This window comes from Silurus meridionalis, chromosome 4, assembly GCF_014805685.1.
Source record: "Silurus meridionalis isolate SWU-2019-XX chromosome 4, ASM1480568v1, whole genome shotgun sequence".
In the NCBI taxonomy this organism is placed as follows: Eukaryota; Metazoa; Chordata; class Actinopteri; order Siluriformes; family Siluridae; genus Silurus; species Silurus meridionalis.
The window spans coordinates 41013445-41033008 of record NC_060887.1 but is presented as its reverse complement, the minus strand read 5'-3'; the positions used below and the strand labels follow the sequence as shown (position 1 = coordinate 41033008).

At 38.3% G+C, this 19564-nt stretch overlaps 1 protein-coding gene across 2 annotated transcripts in view; it reads right to left on the bottom strand.

The window, feature by feature from the left end:
- The window catches only part of LOC124385132 (NLR family CARD domain-containing protein 3-like), a 987530-nt gene that overhangs the window by 200129 nt on the left and 767837 nt on the right, over positions 1-19564 (bottom strand). The window lies entirely within an intron of this gene.

Genomic DNA, 19564 nt, shown 5'->3' with positions numbered 1-19564 from the left:
TCTTGGGTCTTCCGTCCACACCAAGAGGTTTTAAGAATGGATCTCTCAACTCCAAGTTCAGCAAGTAACGTACTTTAACACATGACTTCATTCCTTCCTTCCTTCCTTCCTTCCTTCGTTTACTCCCCCAAAATGTGGAATTATCAGGATTTATATTTTTGAAGAAGAATCGACAGGATTTGGGATTTTTCAACATGTCATTTTACTGAAAGTTGTATCCTGGCAAATAAAATGTCATGAATCTTGGATCCAATGCTATTGATTCTTTGACGTTTTGGTGCATGCACAAAAAAAACCACCGCAAGCTGCCACAGTGACACTGCATTAACTCTCGTTTCATTTTTATACCCCTGGCAATGTCGTATATGTTTTTAAGTTTAAAAAAAAAAAAAAATTACAAAAATGCACTTAAAGTGCGAGGCATAGACTAAACAAACTTGCGGTCCGTCCCTTAATGTGTTCCTGAAGGAACTCGGATTGTAACTTCTGTGTTCTGGATTGTTTAAAGACTATAATCACACTCTTGATGTCACCCAAATGAGGATGAGGTTCTGCTTTTGAGTCTGGTTCCTCTCAAGGTTTCTTCCTCTTAACATCTAAGGGAGTTTTTCCTTCTCCACAGTCTCCATGCTGCTCATCAGTGATAAACACACACCATTCACCTTCACTGTTAAACTCTGTAAAGCTGCTTTGAGACAATGTGTGTTGTGAAAAGTAAATAAAAATAAACTTGATGTGACTTGTTATATGTAACAGGACTGCAACCGAAAGAACCAAAGAGTTTCAATATAAATACATGTACCTCAACACCCCTAGTATACATATATATTATATATGGAACAGGAAGTAGGAGACCCAAACCTGAACTCTGACTGCAACCCAGTCCTCCTCACCTTTCTGACTTTACTAACACTCTTGTAGCTGAATCAATCTCTACAAATTCTTCAACACTTCTAGTGGAACATCTTCCCAGAAGAGTGGAGGGTATTCTAACAGTAAATGAGGACTCAGTATGGAATGAGATGTATAAAAAGAAATACAGAGCAATCCTATGTTCAGGTGTCCACAAACTTTTGATAATACAGTGTGTATATAGCTGAGGAACTGCTGTGTCACTGTTCTGCTCTCACGTGCCACAGCAGGTTTGGAGACAAATTCATTCTGCCTTCTTTCACTTTAAAAGACCATACACACGTGATCTTTTTCTTCTTTATTTGTTTGTTTGTTTATATTCCAATCGACAGCCTTTTGAAGCACCTCAACCAATTTCCAGTGTGTATTAGTAACAAAATTACATCATCAGAAAAAACATGATTCACGGCCCCCAAATATCATACACTCATACTGACCTTGCCATAACACACACACACACACACACACACACACACACACACACACACACACACACACACACACACACACACAGAGCCATTCAAAGTCACTCTGTCTTCCAGCAAGATGTGATAAGCTCAGCTATCTGGGTCACTTTAATAAGGTGTTAAAAGCCCCCACACACACACACACACACACACACACACACACACACACACACTTAAAAAATTTAAACCATCATCTGAATACCCATACCACAACAAGATCCATCCTGGGAGAGCAGTTAAGTGATCACTTAAATCCATTTAGATATCACAGTCACGTTAGGGGGCCAGTATCACACACACACACACACACACACACACACACACACACACACACACACACACACACACATAGAGGTGAAGGATTGTTTAAAGACAAAGAGACACAGTACAGGTTGAATGTGTGTGAGTCAGTCAGTAGGGTCTCTGAGTCACATCCAGAATCTGTCTATCAGAATCTAAAAATGTTCCTCGTAAGTTCATGAATTGGTTTTTGGCTTGTAAAATTCTTCCAGATGAACAAACTGAGGACCAGGGTTCATAATTCACTGTTACTCCAAGACCACAGAACAGAAGTCATGACTGGTGGAGTGTTGTGCAGTTTTGTGGCAGGCATCTAAAGATTGGGATCAATACAAGATGTTTGTGATCTTATGATGACGATAGCAAAACGACAAAATAGCAAAAATATTTACATTCAAATTTTCCTATGACACACTGAGAGACGTTGCCAGGGTGGACGCATTTCCCACTTTGTGAGGTGGTTAATCCCGCCAGTCCACAGATTTACAGGGTCTCGGTGTTGGAACATGTATTTTATTCTGTGTTGGGGTTTCAAAGCCCAGTTTTAGCTCTGGTCTCTCTCCTTTCAGGGTTGGTCTGGGTCTGGGTCTGGGTCTGTGTAAGTCTGCCTTGTTATTGTCTTGGTCTTTGTTGGTATGAGTTTTGGTGTTTAGGTGATATAAGGGCATCTGCCACACAGCTTAAACATCCTCAGCCTTTTCTTTGTTTCAGTTGGTGTAACGTTGCTTGTTTTACTATCGGAATGGGTTTTGCTCTATTTTTAGTCTTTGTATGAGTCTCTGTTTTGCGTTGGTCTTGTTTGACATGGAACTTAAGCTTGTCTTATCTTCTGTCAGTGCTGCATCAGTATCACTGTATATACATGATATGGCACAAAGCTGGACACACAGTTGTATCAGACGTCTTTGGAAGCAGTGGTATAAAATTTCCCTTCATTTGAACCAGGAGGTCCAAACCTGTGCTCCATGACAATGCTCCTATGCACAAAGCCAGCTCCATAAAGATCTGTTTTCCATGGATTGGAAGATCTCCTGCAATCTCTCTACTAGAGCTCTAAACCCTAAACGCTGACTGCACCCCAGGCCTCCTCACCTTCTCACCTCCATCAGTTCCTGACTTAACTACCACCCTTCTAGCTGAATGAATCTCCACAAAATCCAGTGGAACATCTTCCCAGAAGAAAAGAGCTCATTATTCTTTTTGTTCTTGATTTTGCTTTGGTCATTTGAATAAAAGTGTTGGTTTTCTATTAGTTCAACTGATGAGAGTTGTTTTCTTTTTACTTTGCTTGGTCTCTGTTGGTCTCTGATTGATGATTCTTGGTCTTCTTTCATTGTCCGTATACTTTAGGTAACTGTCTTGGTCTCAGTTGTTGGTTTTGTTTGCAGTGAGGCTCAGTCTTGGCTGTGAGTTTTGCCTGAATTACTGTGCAGAACCCTTCAGAAGCCTAGCAAGAGAGCCCAAGTGAGAGTGAAAGTGTGAGACGTAATGAGAGATGGAGATGAAAGAAGGAGGCAGGACAGACTTTCCCAGGGGAGAGTGAAATGACACCATAATAGTGCAAATTATAAGAATTGTAAAAAATAAAAAAGTGATCGAGGAGTGATGGAGAGAATGGAGGTGAAAATGAATGAAACAGAGCTTTTAACTGAAGAGTAAAATAATAAACATCTACATTCCAGTCTGTAGCTGTGTAGAGATCAGAATTTCGAGAGGACGTATACTGTGTGTATGTGCTACAGGAGAGCTGGACTTGGATGGATGTAATTGCACACTTACATCTGTGGGAATCTGAGAAACTGAATCGTACGTGAAACCAGGGCTGAGAATAAACCACATCCAGACAGAGCTAGAGACCATTTAATCTACATACATGCCAAAAACCCACCAAAACCCACCAAAACATGAGTTCAAACCCACTTTAAAAGCAAAATACTGAGGAAAGGGCCTGGGACGGGGGGAAATGTGCACGAGTTTGTCAGAGATCCTCCCCGTCATGCCAGATCACAGAGCTCTGGAGCACTTCCATGTTTTTATGATGTGTTTTTGTAGCCGTATGTGAGTTTGTTTGGATTCATGTCCTCTCTCTACTCCTTTCTTATCATCCAGAGTGTTGCTTTATGTCCCTAATGCCCTCTGTATCCATTTCTTCTCATGATCACAGAAGTGGTAGCTTTGTGGTTGAGGCATTTAACTTTAGATCTGAAAGATGCAAGTTCAAATTCCATCCACACCAAGCTGCCACTTCTGGGCCCCTGAGCAGGGCCCTTTACCCCAGAGCTGCTAAACTGTATGAATGAGAGGAATGTAAGTTGCCCTGGTTGAGGGGGCTGCCAAATTCCATAACCATAGATATCCCCGTCTCAACACCCAGAACCTGACAGTGTTGCATCCTACTTTTATTTCGTACAGACTTATGACCTCAGCCAACAGACAATCAAAATGTTTTGATTATTATTAGGTAGCATTTGCACATTTCTCACTGATTTGATTTATTTTTTTGCTGTTATTTTGGGAAAACTATTCATTTCATCCACTGCCCTCTGCTGGTGAACAGGGAATCTAAACATAATTCTGTGTAGGTAGTTTCTGGGTTAGTCTCAAACTGTATGAAGCTTTTCCTTGTCTAATCAAGTTACACAAGCGTGTGTAGGGTGTGTGTGTGTGTGTGTGTGTGTGTGTGTGTGTGTGTAATGTATCTCAGACTGAGAGTGTCTCATCGCATTAAGCTTTGTGATTAAGAGAGTAATCTGATGTCCTTGTTTCAGCGTCAGTGCAGTAATCAAGCTGCCGAGGTCGATGTTTATTTGATGCTGATGTTAATCACGTCAGATGGACAGGAGTCAACCTCCGTCTTCAGCTCCTGTGGCTGCAAACATTAAATCTACTGATATATTTTTTTACACTAATGCATAAATAGAATAGTTCTTATTATATGAATAATTAATTAAATATAGCAGAGTACTTGAACCTTATCTCGATCTTCTCTACATTTACATCACATTTCACTTCTTTTTCCTTTCTTCTCCATTACTCTCTCTCTCTCTCTCTCTCTCTCTCTCTCTCTCTCTCTCTCTCTCTCTCTCTCTCTCTCTCTCTCATGAGTTGATAGTGTTTACTAAAAAACTGTAAAATGGTGATTTCTACTTCATGTTCCTGTATTAAGCACAGAATCAAAGATTAAGAACAACTCAACAACTCAAAAAGATTTTTATATGATCGGACAAAAAAACGACTCTATTTTATCAAGACACACACACACACACACACACACACACACACTAGTGATCATTGTACAGCCCTTGAAACCTGTATCCTGAGTTAATTGTGTGCAGAAGCGTGTGTCTGCCTCTTTCTCTCCATTTCCACTTCACTGTCATTTTCTGTAAATCTCCTTAAGTGACTCCTTTTTTCCGCCTGAAAACTGAAATTCCACTGGCAGTGAGAAGCAATAAGAGAAACCCTGGGAACTAAAAACAGCAGAAACAGGAGAATAGATGATGAAGGCAATTAAATAAAATAAAGGAGACTCTGAGACTTCGGCAGGTAAAAGGCAAAACCAAACTCTGGAACTTTCCAAACGCATTTATCAGAAGCCCTTCATCTAAAAGTGCTGTGACGACTGGATCGATGAATTCACAAGGTTTGCGTTGTTTATGTGTGTTGTGTTCAGATGAAAACAAAACTGTCATTTTTTTATGTACACTGGAATGAATATAATGGAAACACACAATGGGGTGTGTGTTTAAAAGAAAACTGTTTATATTGATGTATTTTGAGCTCTAAATATCTCCTACTTTATTCTTATAATATTATAATACTGATTATAAAACTGTCATGAAGGACATCAGTAATTCAGGGGGCAGAAAGGGGTGTATGGGGGGTGACCTGTATTAATAGTTTTATAAATAAATAATGTTACACGGTATATTTCTATACATATAATGATGTTTAGAGTTCATGGGATTCAAGAAGGGTTTTACAAGTAGACCAGTGAAACTGCTGGTGGTGGGGAGGTGGTTTAAAAGGGGGTCAGGGGGACTGTGGGAAAACTGGGGAATTAGAACCACAACACACACACACACACACACACACACACACACACACACACACACACACACACACACCATGTATAATACTGTGACGAGAATAGAAAAGAAATAAAAACAATTAAAGCAGGACATTTTTTACTTTCCCCAAAGCATCTGTTAGCAAGAAGTTATTATATATATAATATATAATTTAATATAATATACACCGTTTGTAACTAAAGCATTTCAGTTTGATGGCGTATCATTTAAAATCGAGCAGAATGCCCTTTTCATTAACCACAGCACCATCTTCAGGCTACAAACGAAACTACACTGATTGCTATAAACCAGTAAAATGACCCAGCCACAGTGTGTGTGTGTGTGTGTGTGTGTGTGTGTGTGTGTGTGTGTGTGTGTGTCATATCATATATCATATGTACATGTGACTTATTATATGGATTATTTAATAATATTATACACTACTACATATTATAATATAATTTTGTAATATTATTTTATATAATAAAATAAATATATTATATTATTATTGATTCCTGCTGGAAAGCTCTAGTAGGAAATAAAGACTATACAGTGAGTAAAAGTTACAACACTTATTACTCATTTTAACACTACTTAATTACTCAATTATTCAGTTTAAATATTTGTTCACATTTTTAAATTTTAAAAGAAAAGAATGTGCATCATTGTGAGTTTATTATTATTATTATTATTATTATTATTATTATTATTATTATTATTTGTGTAATCATGTGTGTAGAGTGTCTATATGAAACCGATCTCATCTCTGCTTTGCATTTCTTATTTAATGTCGTCAGTGAGACTCTCAGTGCTGGTAGTTCGGACGATTTGCCTTTTATTCTGATAAAACATTAAAGTATTTAAAACTGTGAGTTTGCACTGATGATGTCTGAAAAATGAAAATAAATAATGACTACAAGGCTGAATTTCATCCACGACAGACAGAAAAATACTAAAATCAGGACCACATGAGTCGCCCGCGAGCCTTTTCTTAAACAATATTTGTTTGATACCTTGTTTAATTATTGTGAGAAATCATTAAGATGATCAGTGTCTTCACAAAGATCAGGGGTGTCAAACTCAGTGTTAAATCCGACCCGATGTACAATTATATCCGGCCCACAAGATGATTTAATAAAGATCTATTATTATTGTTATTAATGTGCCGGCGATATCAAGCGCTGATAACACAAACTACAGATCCCATAATGCATCGCTTCAGCTGTCTTACCGAACACTAGACTACCTGAGAACATTCCAGCATCAATCAAGTGGAGCTTCTGTTGATGTATTTAACCCTATTGTACAGTTATTGTGAAACAGCGCCTCACAGTGGTGAAGAGAAAAGTGGATTCTGATGTTTACTGACACTGGCGGTAAACCTACACAGTCTCACCCCACATCATCACATATAGACGTTGCCTCGAATGGCGTAGACATCCGACGCAGAAGGGAGCCCCTTTGCGTCGCTTTTCAACGTAGATGGCCGTCCTATACACTTCAATGCAAATCCCTTATCTTCAGATTAGGGTTAGGGTTTGGGTTAGGGTTAGGGTTAGGGTTTGGATTAGGGTTAGGGTTAGGATTAGGGTTAGGGTTTGGATTGGGGTTAGGGTTTGGGTTAGGGTTAGGGTTTGGATTAGGGTTAGGGTTTGGGTTAGGGTTTGGATTAGGGTTAGGGTTAGGGTTTGGGTTTGGGTTAGGTTAGGGTTAGGGTTAGGGTTAGGGTTAGGGTTTGGATTGGGGTTAGGGTTTGGGTTAGGTTAGGGTTTGGATTAGGTTAGGGTTTGGGTTAGGGTTTGGATTAGGGTTAGGGTTTGGGTTAGGTTAGGGTTTGGATTAGGGTTAGGGTTTGGATTAGGGTTAGGGTTAGGGATAGGGTAAGGGTTTGGGTTAGGGTTAGGGTTTTGGTTAGGGTTAGGGTTCGGGTCATCTTCGGATTTGGACGCGGCCGGGGGACAACCAACGAATTGGTCGTACGTAGTGGACATTTTGTAACATTATTATCATTTATTAAATATAGTATAAATAATCTGATACACTTATTATTATAAATAATAAGTGTTTATTAATATAAATACTATTTATTATAAGTAATAAGTGATTAAGTGTATAGGACGCCATCTACATTGAAAAGCGAAGCAAAGGGGCTCCCTTCTGCGTCAGATGTGTACGCCATCAGAGGCAACATCGATATGTGATGATGTGGGGTGACACTGGCGGTAAACACGTGTGTGTTATTAGTGGAGTGAATGTGACTGTAATTAAGGAATTAAATCTGAGATGGAACTACGAGACAAAACATCAGGAGAAGCTGAAAAACCTGAATTCAGAGCAGAAGATCCAGAAAGTAGAAGAGTTAAAGAAGAATCTGACATTTCAGCAGATGTTTTTCACCAGAGCAAAATCCCAAAGTGAAGCTGGTGTGAAAACAGAGGAGAAATCAGAGTCTCATCAGCAGGTTATTTACTGAGGGAGAGTTTCTGAAGAGCTGCATGATGAAGGTGTGACACATCTGGTGTTCCACAGGAGATATTTTTATGGAGAGCAAAATATTTTAAGTTATTTAAAGTTTAAGGTTATTTATTCTGGATTAATATTCATGTCTGTTTTTATTTATATTTATGTTAAATATAAAAGTTTCTCCTGTTCGGCCCGTGACCTAAAGTGTGCTGTGAGTTTTGGCCCATGTGCAGGTGAGTTTGACCCTGATAGAGATGAATATCATTCATTATTAATAATAACATATCATTAAAGGTAAATTGAGCACATTTGTTATTTGAGAATTGTGTATCAAACTGTAGCTCTTCACATTAGTCAGTACTCAAGAAGAAGCTCTCAGTGTCAAAAAGGTTGGTGACCCCTGGTCTACTCTATACACATTATAAACAGGAGGAGGGACCAGCACACAACCTTCCGCACAGGTGAGCCAGAGGTAAGCAGGTGTTATAATATCACACAACTGGTCAGAAAGAAGCCTGAAGATCTTGGCATGCCAAGTCGAATCCTCTGAAGCGTCTACAGGTGTGCTATTGAGATCATCCTCACCAGCTCCATCACAGTTTGGTATAGAAGCTGCACAGTAAAGGAATTTAAGGCTCTACAGAGGGTGGTGAGAGCTGCACAGACCATCACTGGAACGGCTTTACCAACACTGGAGACCCTCTACCAAGCCAGAGACATCAGGAGACCAATCAACATCATCAATGACAATAGACACCCCAGCAGGAGGGTTTTATTTATTTGTTTACTTATTTTTGTCAAAAAAATACTATCCTTTCAAAAAAAAAAAAGAAAGAAAGAAATGATCAGGGGCACAAGGCAGAAAGCAACACAAAAAAAAGCAGAAAAAGAGCGATATAAAGGTAAGAAGCCCTGTGTCTGTGCAGTCCATTTCTGCATATGGTGCACACAACCCTTTTTACAATGGGAATATCAACAGGGATTTTTATGTTATTCACGGTATTACAAATGTGTGTGTGTGTGTGTGTGTGTGTGTGTGTGTGTGTCCTGACTCCACCTCCTGCACTTTCTCCTCTGTGGAATAAAGAAGTCAAAGTAAAAGTAAAAACTCAATTTTATGAAAAAAGGCAGTAAAACATTTCCAGGAGAAAAACACAGTAAGTGTGTAAATCTAAAGCTAGAAGATGTGAATGTCAAAGGAGTTTTTTCATTCAAACTCTTTCTCTCTCTGTAGAAATGTCCTCCAGAATGAGTGAGTCTGTGAAACAGGACATAAAGAAAGATGAGAGGTGAGTGAAGGTTGAGACTCTGTGAAAAATAGAAATGTTCTCACATTCACCAACACTAAACAGATCAGACTCTGATGTGTATCTGTGAAAAGCGACGAGTGAAGAGTTGAATTCAGCAGCTTTGTCTCCAGATGTTCAAAACCAGCTGATTTAGATTAGACTAATGTAACGCTTTACATTGCTCTACATTTACATTGTAGTTTAGAAGACTGTTTAATATTGCCTGATTGTATTGCATTGTATTATACTGTCATTGTATTATACTGTTTACATGCTGTTTTTGCACCTTCGACTGCTGCTGTATTTTTTGCACTACACTGTTTACACTCACTTCTGGGATATAGTTTATATTTTTGTATAGTTTTTACAGTTTTCTTGTACAGTACTGTATAATCTAGTATACAGTAGGTTTACTGGTCGGCGCTATATAGGGTTTTGTGTCTTGTCTTGTGTCGTCTGTCTGCACTGTCTGTCTGCACTGTTTGCACCAGGTTGCACTCGATGCACTTTATGTAACTTGTGTTGTAGCTCTATGTTGTTTTGTTTGTTGTTTAGTGTAGCACCAGGGTTCTGGAGAAACGTTGTCTCATTTTTACTGTGTACTGTGTACCACTGTGTATAGTAGAAATGACAATAAAAGCCTCTTGACTTGACTTGACTTGACTTGATGTGACCACAGGGGGGAGACAAAAGATCCTGGAGATTTTCTTTCTGAAGAATTTCTCTTCCTTACTTGTGTGATACAGAATATAGCTCCATCTAGTGACAATTCCTGATATAACACCCATATGTGGTATTAGTTTTTCTCATTTGGAAAATACCTGAAAGAAACACCATATGATTTATTCATTTTGATAAAGTCCTACAATCACACAATCGAATGTAGCATAACTGCTGACTATGCAAACTATGCTGACTCATTTTGCAAAATTATACACACGCTTCTTAACATACTACTATGGGCTTCTCATCAACAACACAACTGTCTTGTGTTCCTAAAATCAGAACTCAGAATTAGTCGTAAGAGTGCTACTGAATTAAATCATATCTCACCTGTGTGGCAGCATTTATAGCCTGTAAAGAGCACTGCAGAGTTATATCTCTATTATACTTCAAAACAAAACACACATGATGCACAAGATGAATAAATATGTATTTATATGTATTTGTTTGTTGTTGAGTGTTTAAACTTTAACCAATACTACATTTCATGTCATCAATATAAACAGTATAAAATCACTATGTATAGTTTTACACTCGAGTCTCCTTCAGTGAACAGATGATAAACTTGATAAACCATCATAAATGATTTAAAATAAAAAGATTTTCAGTTCTGTTCACTTTACATACACAATTCATGTTGAATTAATGTCATTGCAGCTTTTTCTCTTTTTAACACGACTGCATTTTTTAAAACTGAGTTGAAATTGTTACTTTTTGGCTCAAGTAGCTCAAACTGTTATGACTAAATGAAAATGTTTAAACTAAAAATAAATGAATAGAATAACTTAAATAATATTCCTGCTTTATTTAAACAGTTTTTGATTATTAATTCCCAGCTTGACCATAACTGTAGAAGTGCATTTATATGCTTATTGGTGTTTTTAATTTTGTTATTTGTATTAAATTGCTCTTAATTGAAAAACAATGCATATCCATTTAAAGGGGGTTTAGTTTGTGTTGAATGAAGCACATATTAGTGTGTCTGGTGACAAAATCAATGTAATGTGGATATAAATAATTAACATTTATTAGTGTAAAGTGCAAAGATTCATGAATGAAAATGTAATAAATTAAAGAAGAAAAAGACTAATGTATACTTTCTAGATTTTGAAAAAGAATGCAGGTAAAATGTACAAATTCACGCGGACTGTAGCTTCTAATTTAAATAACTTTTATTTTGAAAGAAGAAACTAGACATGTTTATAATTGGATGGTGTCTGATATTACACGCCTAATCAATCAGACTGATACAAATAATGTTTTAAAAAGTCAATCACACTGATAAAATGTACTTTTTACAAAGTCAGTCAGACTGGATGTCAAGGCATCTCGAAAATACACAACACTCTTAACCGAAACAGAACGGGAATTTGCCGTGACGCAATGTGCATATCCTGGTGCCAACATTTACAAAATGCGTTAGAGCGTGTCCGAAAGAGATTTTTGTGTAAGAATGGCAGCATTGCTAACTGAAGAGCTTTGTGTGTGTAATGCTGGTGTAATGCTATTGATGTGCTCCAACACAACCTCAGCACGGGGAGGGTAATGAGGGTGAAGAGAGTATCCACCTCTTCAGTGTGTTTCTGGAGTTATACTGTGTGCGTTATTACAAAAAACTACGTTCACACAGCTTTGTTGGAGTTTAATTAAGATTTGGTCTACTGTATTTATATCTCTGCACTCCATGTTTGTTATTTTTTATGGCATCAATTAAAGCTATCAGTAGATGGTGTTGTGTGGTTGATGATTCAGTGTGTTTTGTTCGCTGTTTGGTCTGGACATATTCTGTCACGTTTCTGACTGTACACGTGACAGCAGCACTAATGACAGTAATTATTTGAAAGATAGGTAATAATAATATTAATAAGTTATTTGCTTACTTTAATTACCAGATTAATATGGATGTACAGATCATTTCTAAATTATTCATGTTGTTTCTTTCAGAACCACACACACTTAAAAGTTGTATAAACTTTATATTGATAGATATACTGTCTGTATACATGCCCATGCCTACTGTTATGGGAACAATGTGACTACCACAAAACAATTGATCCAGCAATAGAAACCAGTACAGTCCCTTTAAATCTCCCAACAATTTAGTGGAAAAAAAAAATTAATTCTTGGTGGTATTTATTTTTTTTTATTGGAAACAGGTAATACATTTCAATATATTATAATATAATTAATATTGCAATAAGATTGAATCTTAATGATATCATATCAAAGCAATTTAGGTGATACACACCCCGTGTTGACATTAATGTATTTATGACAGAATGCCCACACCATCAGCTGAATTAAACCTCAAACGAACAGGTACGTGTCCATCTATTTGCATCAGTGTTATGAAACAATATTAGCCCACTGTTTTATTATGTCAGTTGATACTAATGCATTAATGACAGAATTCTTGATTTTATGTCTGAACGAAATTGCCGCACAATCAACTGAAGTAAACTACAATCTAACAGGTAACTCATCTCAGTCTAACAGTTCATCCGATATTAGCCAACTGTTTTATGTCTGTTGATACAACAGTTTTTATGACACAATAGCCATAGATTTGTTGATAGAGCATAATTAATGTTACTATGTTACTATCGTTTCAAACTTCATGTTCATTTACAATAAAATAGCCTACATTAAAGTAAAACTCTGGAGCGTTATAGCTAACATTTTTGGAATAAGGAATTTCAAGACACAGAAACAATCATGACATTTTTCATTTTTTTTTTCCAGATTGTCTGACAACTTATTTTGTCTGGATTAACGTTAAAAGGCCCATTCAGGTATGTGGAAGTGTAAGACCTGTGAGTTTTCAGTATCTTCTAGATCTAAGTTGTTAAAACATTACAAGTTAAAGCATAAACACTTTGGCTGAAGCCATTTATTCCCATTCATGCATTCAAGCTGTCCTTGTACTTTTAAGACAAGGAACGCTCTTTTGGTCCATCTAAGTAGAGTGCACGCAAATCATCAAAATCCTGCACACAGAACTGACTGCCTTCAGCTGTCATTTGTGTTCAAACAATGGGCTTAGCTGTGAGAAGGATTATTTTGTTCACATGGGTACACATTTGAAGAAAAATGAAGTGGTTACTTGTATTTTCTCGGGTTGTGATTTTCAAACAAATGTTTATGGTGCCTTTAGGTCCCACAAAAACAGAAAACACACTCCCCATTTATTGAGTGATTTTTGTTTGGTGTAGTGTCTACGTAAAGGACACACGAGTCTGACAGTGACGTTCATGGAAGTGTACATGTTAATGAGGTTGCTTCTGATAATGTACATTTACACAGTAGTGCAGCAGTTCAGGACCTACCTGCTGTTATTGTTGAACATTTTGCAGCAATGTTATTGAAATTGGAACAGTTATTTCACTTTTCGGGAATAGCAATTAATGAGTTTTTAGAAGAGTTGCACTTTTTGTTGAGTGCCTCATCTCACACTGTTCCATGTGACAGGCTCAAAGATCTGTTTCAGGAACACAGTCTTGCCTGTGATGATGCAATTATTCAAGACATTGCTAAAGTTGTGTGTGAGTCTCATCCGCTGCACACAGCAATAGGACAGGATGGTCCACTAAGCACAGTATATCGACGCAAGGAGTTTTATAAAAGTCACTTCTGTGTTGTTGAACCTGTTGAGTATATTCTAGATGCACAACAGGGAAAAACATTTCAGTATGTTCCTATTTGAAAATTCCTGCAACAGCTGTAGCCAAAGAGGATGTGATAAAAACAATACTCGAAAACCACAGATCTGAGTGTAATGAAGCTGTTTATTCATCTTATCAGGATGGCAGTATCTTTAGGGAAAATGCATTTCTGTCGGGAGATGATTTAAGACTTTTGTTAAGGCTGTATGTTGATGATTTTGAGGTGTGTAACCCTCTTGTTCCCTCTCGGAGAGCACACAAGCTCTGTGCAGTGTATTGGACTTTAGGCAATTTGCCTACAAGCTCTCATGCAACAATGTCGTCCATTTACTTGGCTGTGTTGTGTAATAGTAATGACATTAAACAATATGGCTTTAATAAAATCCTTAAACCTCTTCTTGAGGACCTGGCACATTTAGAAGAAGTTGGCATTTTTATTCTTTCAGTTGGTCATTTTATGAAGGGTACTGTTCATGTTGTGATTGCAGGCAACCTTGGGGCCCATAGCATAGCTAGCTATGTTAAGAGTTTTTTCTGCTGAGTATTACTGCAGATTTTGCACTGGAAAGAGCTTAGAAAAAAAGACTAATGAGGTGCGTTTAGCCTTAGAAAGAGAGAGTTACGATGCTCACCTGAAGTCTGCACAACAGATTGGCAGCTGTTGTTTTGGGGTTAAAAAAGTCTTCTCCACACGCCTTGCTCATTTTCATGTTCTCTCTGGCTATCCCCAGATGTAATGCATGATGTTTTTGAAGGTGTTGTGCCAACTGAGCTTAAACATTGTTTATCAATGATTTTATCAAAGAAGTGTTTTACCTTTCACCTGCTCAATGTTCAGCCAGAATACTATTGGAGGCAATGCTCACGAGAACTGGAACCTGATAAGATTGCTTCCATTCCTTGTAGGATGCATGGTGCCAGAAGATGAGGCTGCATGGCTGGTGCTTATGGAGCTTAAAGATGTTGTTGAGCTTGTGGTGTCACCAGTTCACACTGACGAGTCAATTGCATACCTTGATGGCAAAATTATCGAACACAGACAGAGGTTTCAGGAAGTTTTTCCTGGTGTGAAGTTAATACCAAAACAGCACTTCTTGGAACACTATCCTGCACTTATCAAGTCATTTGGTCCACTTGTGCATCTGTGGATTATGCGTTTCAAAGCCAAACACAGCTTTTTTAAGCAAGTTGCTCGTCTCACAAATTGTTTTAAAAAATATTCCCCTTACGCTTGCAGCTAAGCAACAGCTAATGATTTCTCACTGTTTGAAATTGTAGCGTCTTGAATAATCTGCACTAGATGTATCAACTGTGTGAACAGTGCCTCTGACTGTGTTAAGAACAGAAATAAGACGCTGTCCAAGACAAGTTCCCAGACACTGAATTTGTCCAGATCACCACAAGTGTCACCAGTAAAGGCCTTAGTTAAAGAAATGGGATGATTGTTGTTTGTCGCTCTGTAGACGAGATTATTCAGATGTGTATAGTGCAGAATAGACTGTGTTTTGTACTTAAAGGTCTGTGTGGTTGGTATAGCGAGCATTTTAGGGCCTTTGAACAGACCTCTTTTCCATCAAGGGAGATTTTCTGTCTTGAACTTAGTGAATTGGCTGATGAAGGTTGGAGGTCTTCGTTTGTTGTCACTGAAAAGACAAATTTATTCATAACAGGTGCCATGTCAATATTCCTTGTTTAATTGTATGATTAAATCTTATGCACCTACAGTGCAGACAATAGATTTTTTTCTTTTCTTTCATCAATAGGATTGTAAAAATGACCTCCACCATCATCCTGAGAGTAATTCTGGGAGAGAGCAATGTCCAGAAAGTGACACTTGAGCATGTTGTCCCTTGTTCTTTGGCAGAATTATTGAACGAGATACAGACACAGTGTAATTTGATGGGAGAAATCAGACTTCAAATTAAGGACCCTGACTTTAATGAATTTGTGAACCTTAATTCCACAACTGATGTTCAGAACAAAAGCACCCTTAAGGTCATCAAACTCTGTGAATCTTTAGCAGTATCTCCATCTCCCTCATCATGTGACACAGTCATACTGTCTTCAAGATCATCCACTGAATTATTAACTACTTCATCCCATGACCCCCAGGATTCAAACACCAAGTCTTCTTGGCCAACAGGTTCTGTTGTGCCCCATTTCTCCTATGATGCAGAAATTAAGATGGAACAAGGCAATTCAGAATATCAAAAAATGGCTTTCTACTGAATCCAGACCCAAAGCTGAAATCAGCTATATTGGATGGACTTGCTGAAGAAGTAGTAAAATTCAAAGTGTACCTCTCTGATGCCGAATTCAATGAAGTGGCTGAAGCCCTTAGAAAACAGTATCCTTGCCTTAAGGAACTGGGATCCTTAACAGGCTGCAGTGGCTGGAAAAGAAGCCTTAAATATAAAATGTCAAATTACAGAACCATTTACAGAAGTGGGTGGAGAAGAGTGACAGGAGTGATTTGTGATAGTAGGGTATCTGCAAAATTGAAAGGGAAAGTTTATAGGACTGTGGTGAGACCTGCGATGTTGTATGGTTTAGAGACAGTGGCATTGAGTAAAAGACAGGAGGTGGACCTGGAGGTAGCAGAGCTAAAGATGTTGAGGTTTTCGTTGGGAGTGACGAGGATGGATAAGATTAGAAATGAGTTTATTAGAGGGACAGCGCATGTAGGATGTTTTGGTGACAAGGTGAGGGAGGCGAGATTGAGATGGTTTGGTCATGTGCAGAGGAGGGACATAAATTATATTGGTAGAAGAATGCTGAGGATGGAGCCACCAGGTAGGAGGAAAAGAGGAAGGCCAAAAAGGAGGTTCATGGATGTGGTGAGGGAAGACATGCAGGTAGTTGGTGTAAAAGAGGCAGATGTAGAGGACAGGGTGGTGTGGAGACGGATGATCCGCTGTGGCGACCCCTAATGGGAGCAGCCGAAAGAAGAAGAAGAAGAAGAAGAAATTACAGAACCAAGCTGCGGAATCTTGGTTGTAGTGAAGTGACCATTAATTCCATGAAGCACAAACCTACGGGTATAAGCAATCCAGCTTTTGGTGTCAAGAAGCCACGTAAGGCTGAAGTTAACTTCTGTTCCTCATTTCTTCCTGGTGAAACTCCTGACAGTATGGAGCAAGTCAGAGTCTCCCTTCTTTCTGAGGTTAAGAAGAAGAACCATGAGCAAACTGTGAGAAGATTAATGGACATTTCTTTTGCATTGAGAAGACAAGAGGTTGTCAAAGAATCTCCACTTATTGCTGACTTTAGGATCAGATGGCCAGCTTTGTTCCCAGAAAATTAGGTAATTCAGCTTAATGTCTTTAAGTGGGATTTTAAATAAAATTAAATATATTAAAATGTCAATAACTTAAATAAAATTATTACACCATATAAGATAGCTGGAGTAAACGTCTTGGGTCTGTCTGTGGTCCATCAACATTGTTGAAAGGATAGACAGGAAATACACTCAAGTTACTTTACACTAGACAATGCATTATCCATTTGTAAATAAACTGCAGTAGTGTAGTTTGTATTAATGATAATACATTATTTAACCATATGATTTACACATTTTACTCAGCAGTTTAGTGGAACAGCAACTGCAAGTTTTTTGGATACTTAAGTTGTGACGTTTTTCTCTGTTTTAAGTTTGTGCTGAATTCGCTTGCATAACAACTGTAGCCTTAATTTTAAAATTCTTCTCAAAGCTGGATGAACACACTCCAAATCTTTTGAGGATCTTTGCTAAGAGAGGTGGAGCTCAGGGACAACAGATTAGGAAACTTCATAGCCATGAAAATAGTTTTAAGAGATGTATCAATCAGTTGTTTCTCACTTATGACTTGTGTTAACTTAATAATGTAGTAGTTTATAGGTACGTGTTGCTAATTTTCTTTCGTTTCCCTAGTGTGCCTGCATTATTGTTAAGAGGGAGTGTGTCCTCAAAGCCCTGTTTGTCTACCAAAATGAGGATCTAATCTAATGAGGAGTACATGGTATAATTGCCTCAATATTGTTACAGAGACACTTTGTGTATAACAATGTATTTTATATTATAATGTACTTTGTTCTGTTTTTAGGATGCAGATTTTTACAATGCTCAAGCTGCACTCAAAGAAATGGTGATCAGCGTTTTTTTTTGTTATCAGATGTGAAGGATGTGACGTTGATGATGAACCTGCAGATGTTGGACTAATTCTTGAAGGGGTTATAGCACTAGAAGATCTTGCTAATGTAGCTAATGGTGTTGCTTTGTTAATTGGCCTAATATATGCCTTAAACCTAAGTTATCCGAAGGAGCTTCAATACACCTTTGAACTGCAAAAAGTGTTCCTGGAGCTTGATGGACACAAACTCTCAAACAAAGTTCAAGCACTCAAGACCGAGCTTGGAGTGCTCACCAACTAAAACTCAACCCCAGCAAAACAGAACTGCTGGTCATCCCAGGTGATTCATCCCCAGGTCAAGATCTCCAAATAACACTTCATGACTCTCTGCTCTCCCCTTCAGCCACTGCTCATAACCTTGGGGTAACTATGGACAATGAACTGTCCTTCTTCCCACATGTCACTAATGTGGCTCGCTTCTGTCAATTTCTTCTCTACAACATCCGAAGGATTCGACTATTTCTGTCCATACAGGCTGCCCAGATGCTTGTTCAGTCTCTTGTCATTTCAAGACTTGACTACTGCAACTCTCTGCTGGCAGGTCTCCCCCTGAACGCTATTCGTCCACTGCAAATGATCCAAAATGCAGCTGCACGACTCGTGTTCAATCTGCTCAAGTTTTCCCACACCACCCCACTGCTGCTCCGTCATTGGCTTTCAGTAGCTGCAGGTATCAGATTCAAAACACTGATGTTTGCCTACAAGGCCAAAAATGGACCAGCGCCATCTTACCTCAGTGACCTCATCACATCTCGCACTGCACCACGCTGTCTGAGATCCTCCAGCACTGCTCGACTGGTACCACCTTCTCTCAGAATGAGAGGTAAGTACACTTCAAAGCTCTTCTCTGTTCTGGCACCGAGGTGGTGGAATGAACTTCCCCTAGATGTCTGTACAGCAGAGTCCCTGATTATCTTCAAGCGATGACTGAAGACCTTCATCTTCCTGAAACACTTAAATTAGCACTTTCCAAGTTTGTAGAATTCAAGAGGTATATTTATATTAAGTTGTGTACCAGTGTAGATTTATTCATTACTAGAGACTCAAAGCACTTTTGTATGTCGCTAAGGGTGATAAGGGCGTCTGCTAAATGCTGTAAATGCTGTGTGTGTGTGTGTGTGTGTGTGTGTGTGTGTGTGTGTGTGTGTGTGTAGGTGAATAAGTGTGTGTTAATGCCTGTCTGTTTTCATTTTGTCATAAGTAAAGAATAAAGAATCAAGAATATTTACTAAAATATAAAAGAATACATTGAGTGAGGTGTGTGTTCTATTATTACGCAGCTCTTGGTGTGTATCTGGTGTGGTAGGCATGTCATATCATGTATGTACATCATGTGGGTAGGTATGTTTGATGTTTATCGGGTGTGTTTCTCCTCCTTTCCTGAATAAACCAGTTTGTCCAGTTGAAGTGAAAGCAAAAGTTTGTTGAATGTAAAAAGAAGAAGCTGAAAGTTTCCAGGAGAAAAACACAGTAAGTGTAAATCTAAAGCTATAATATGTGAATGTTCTG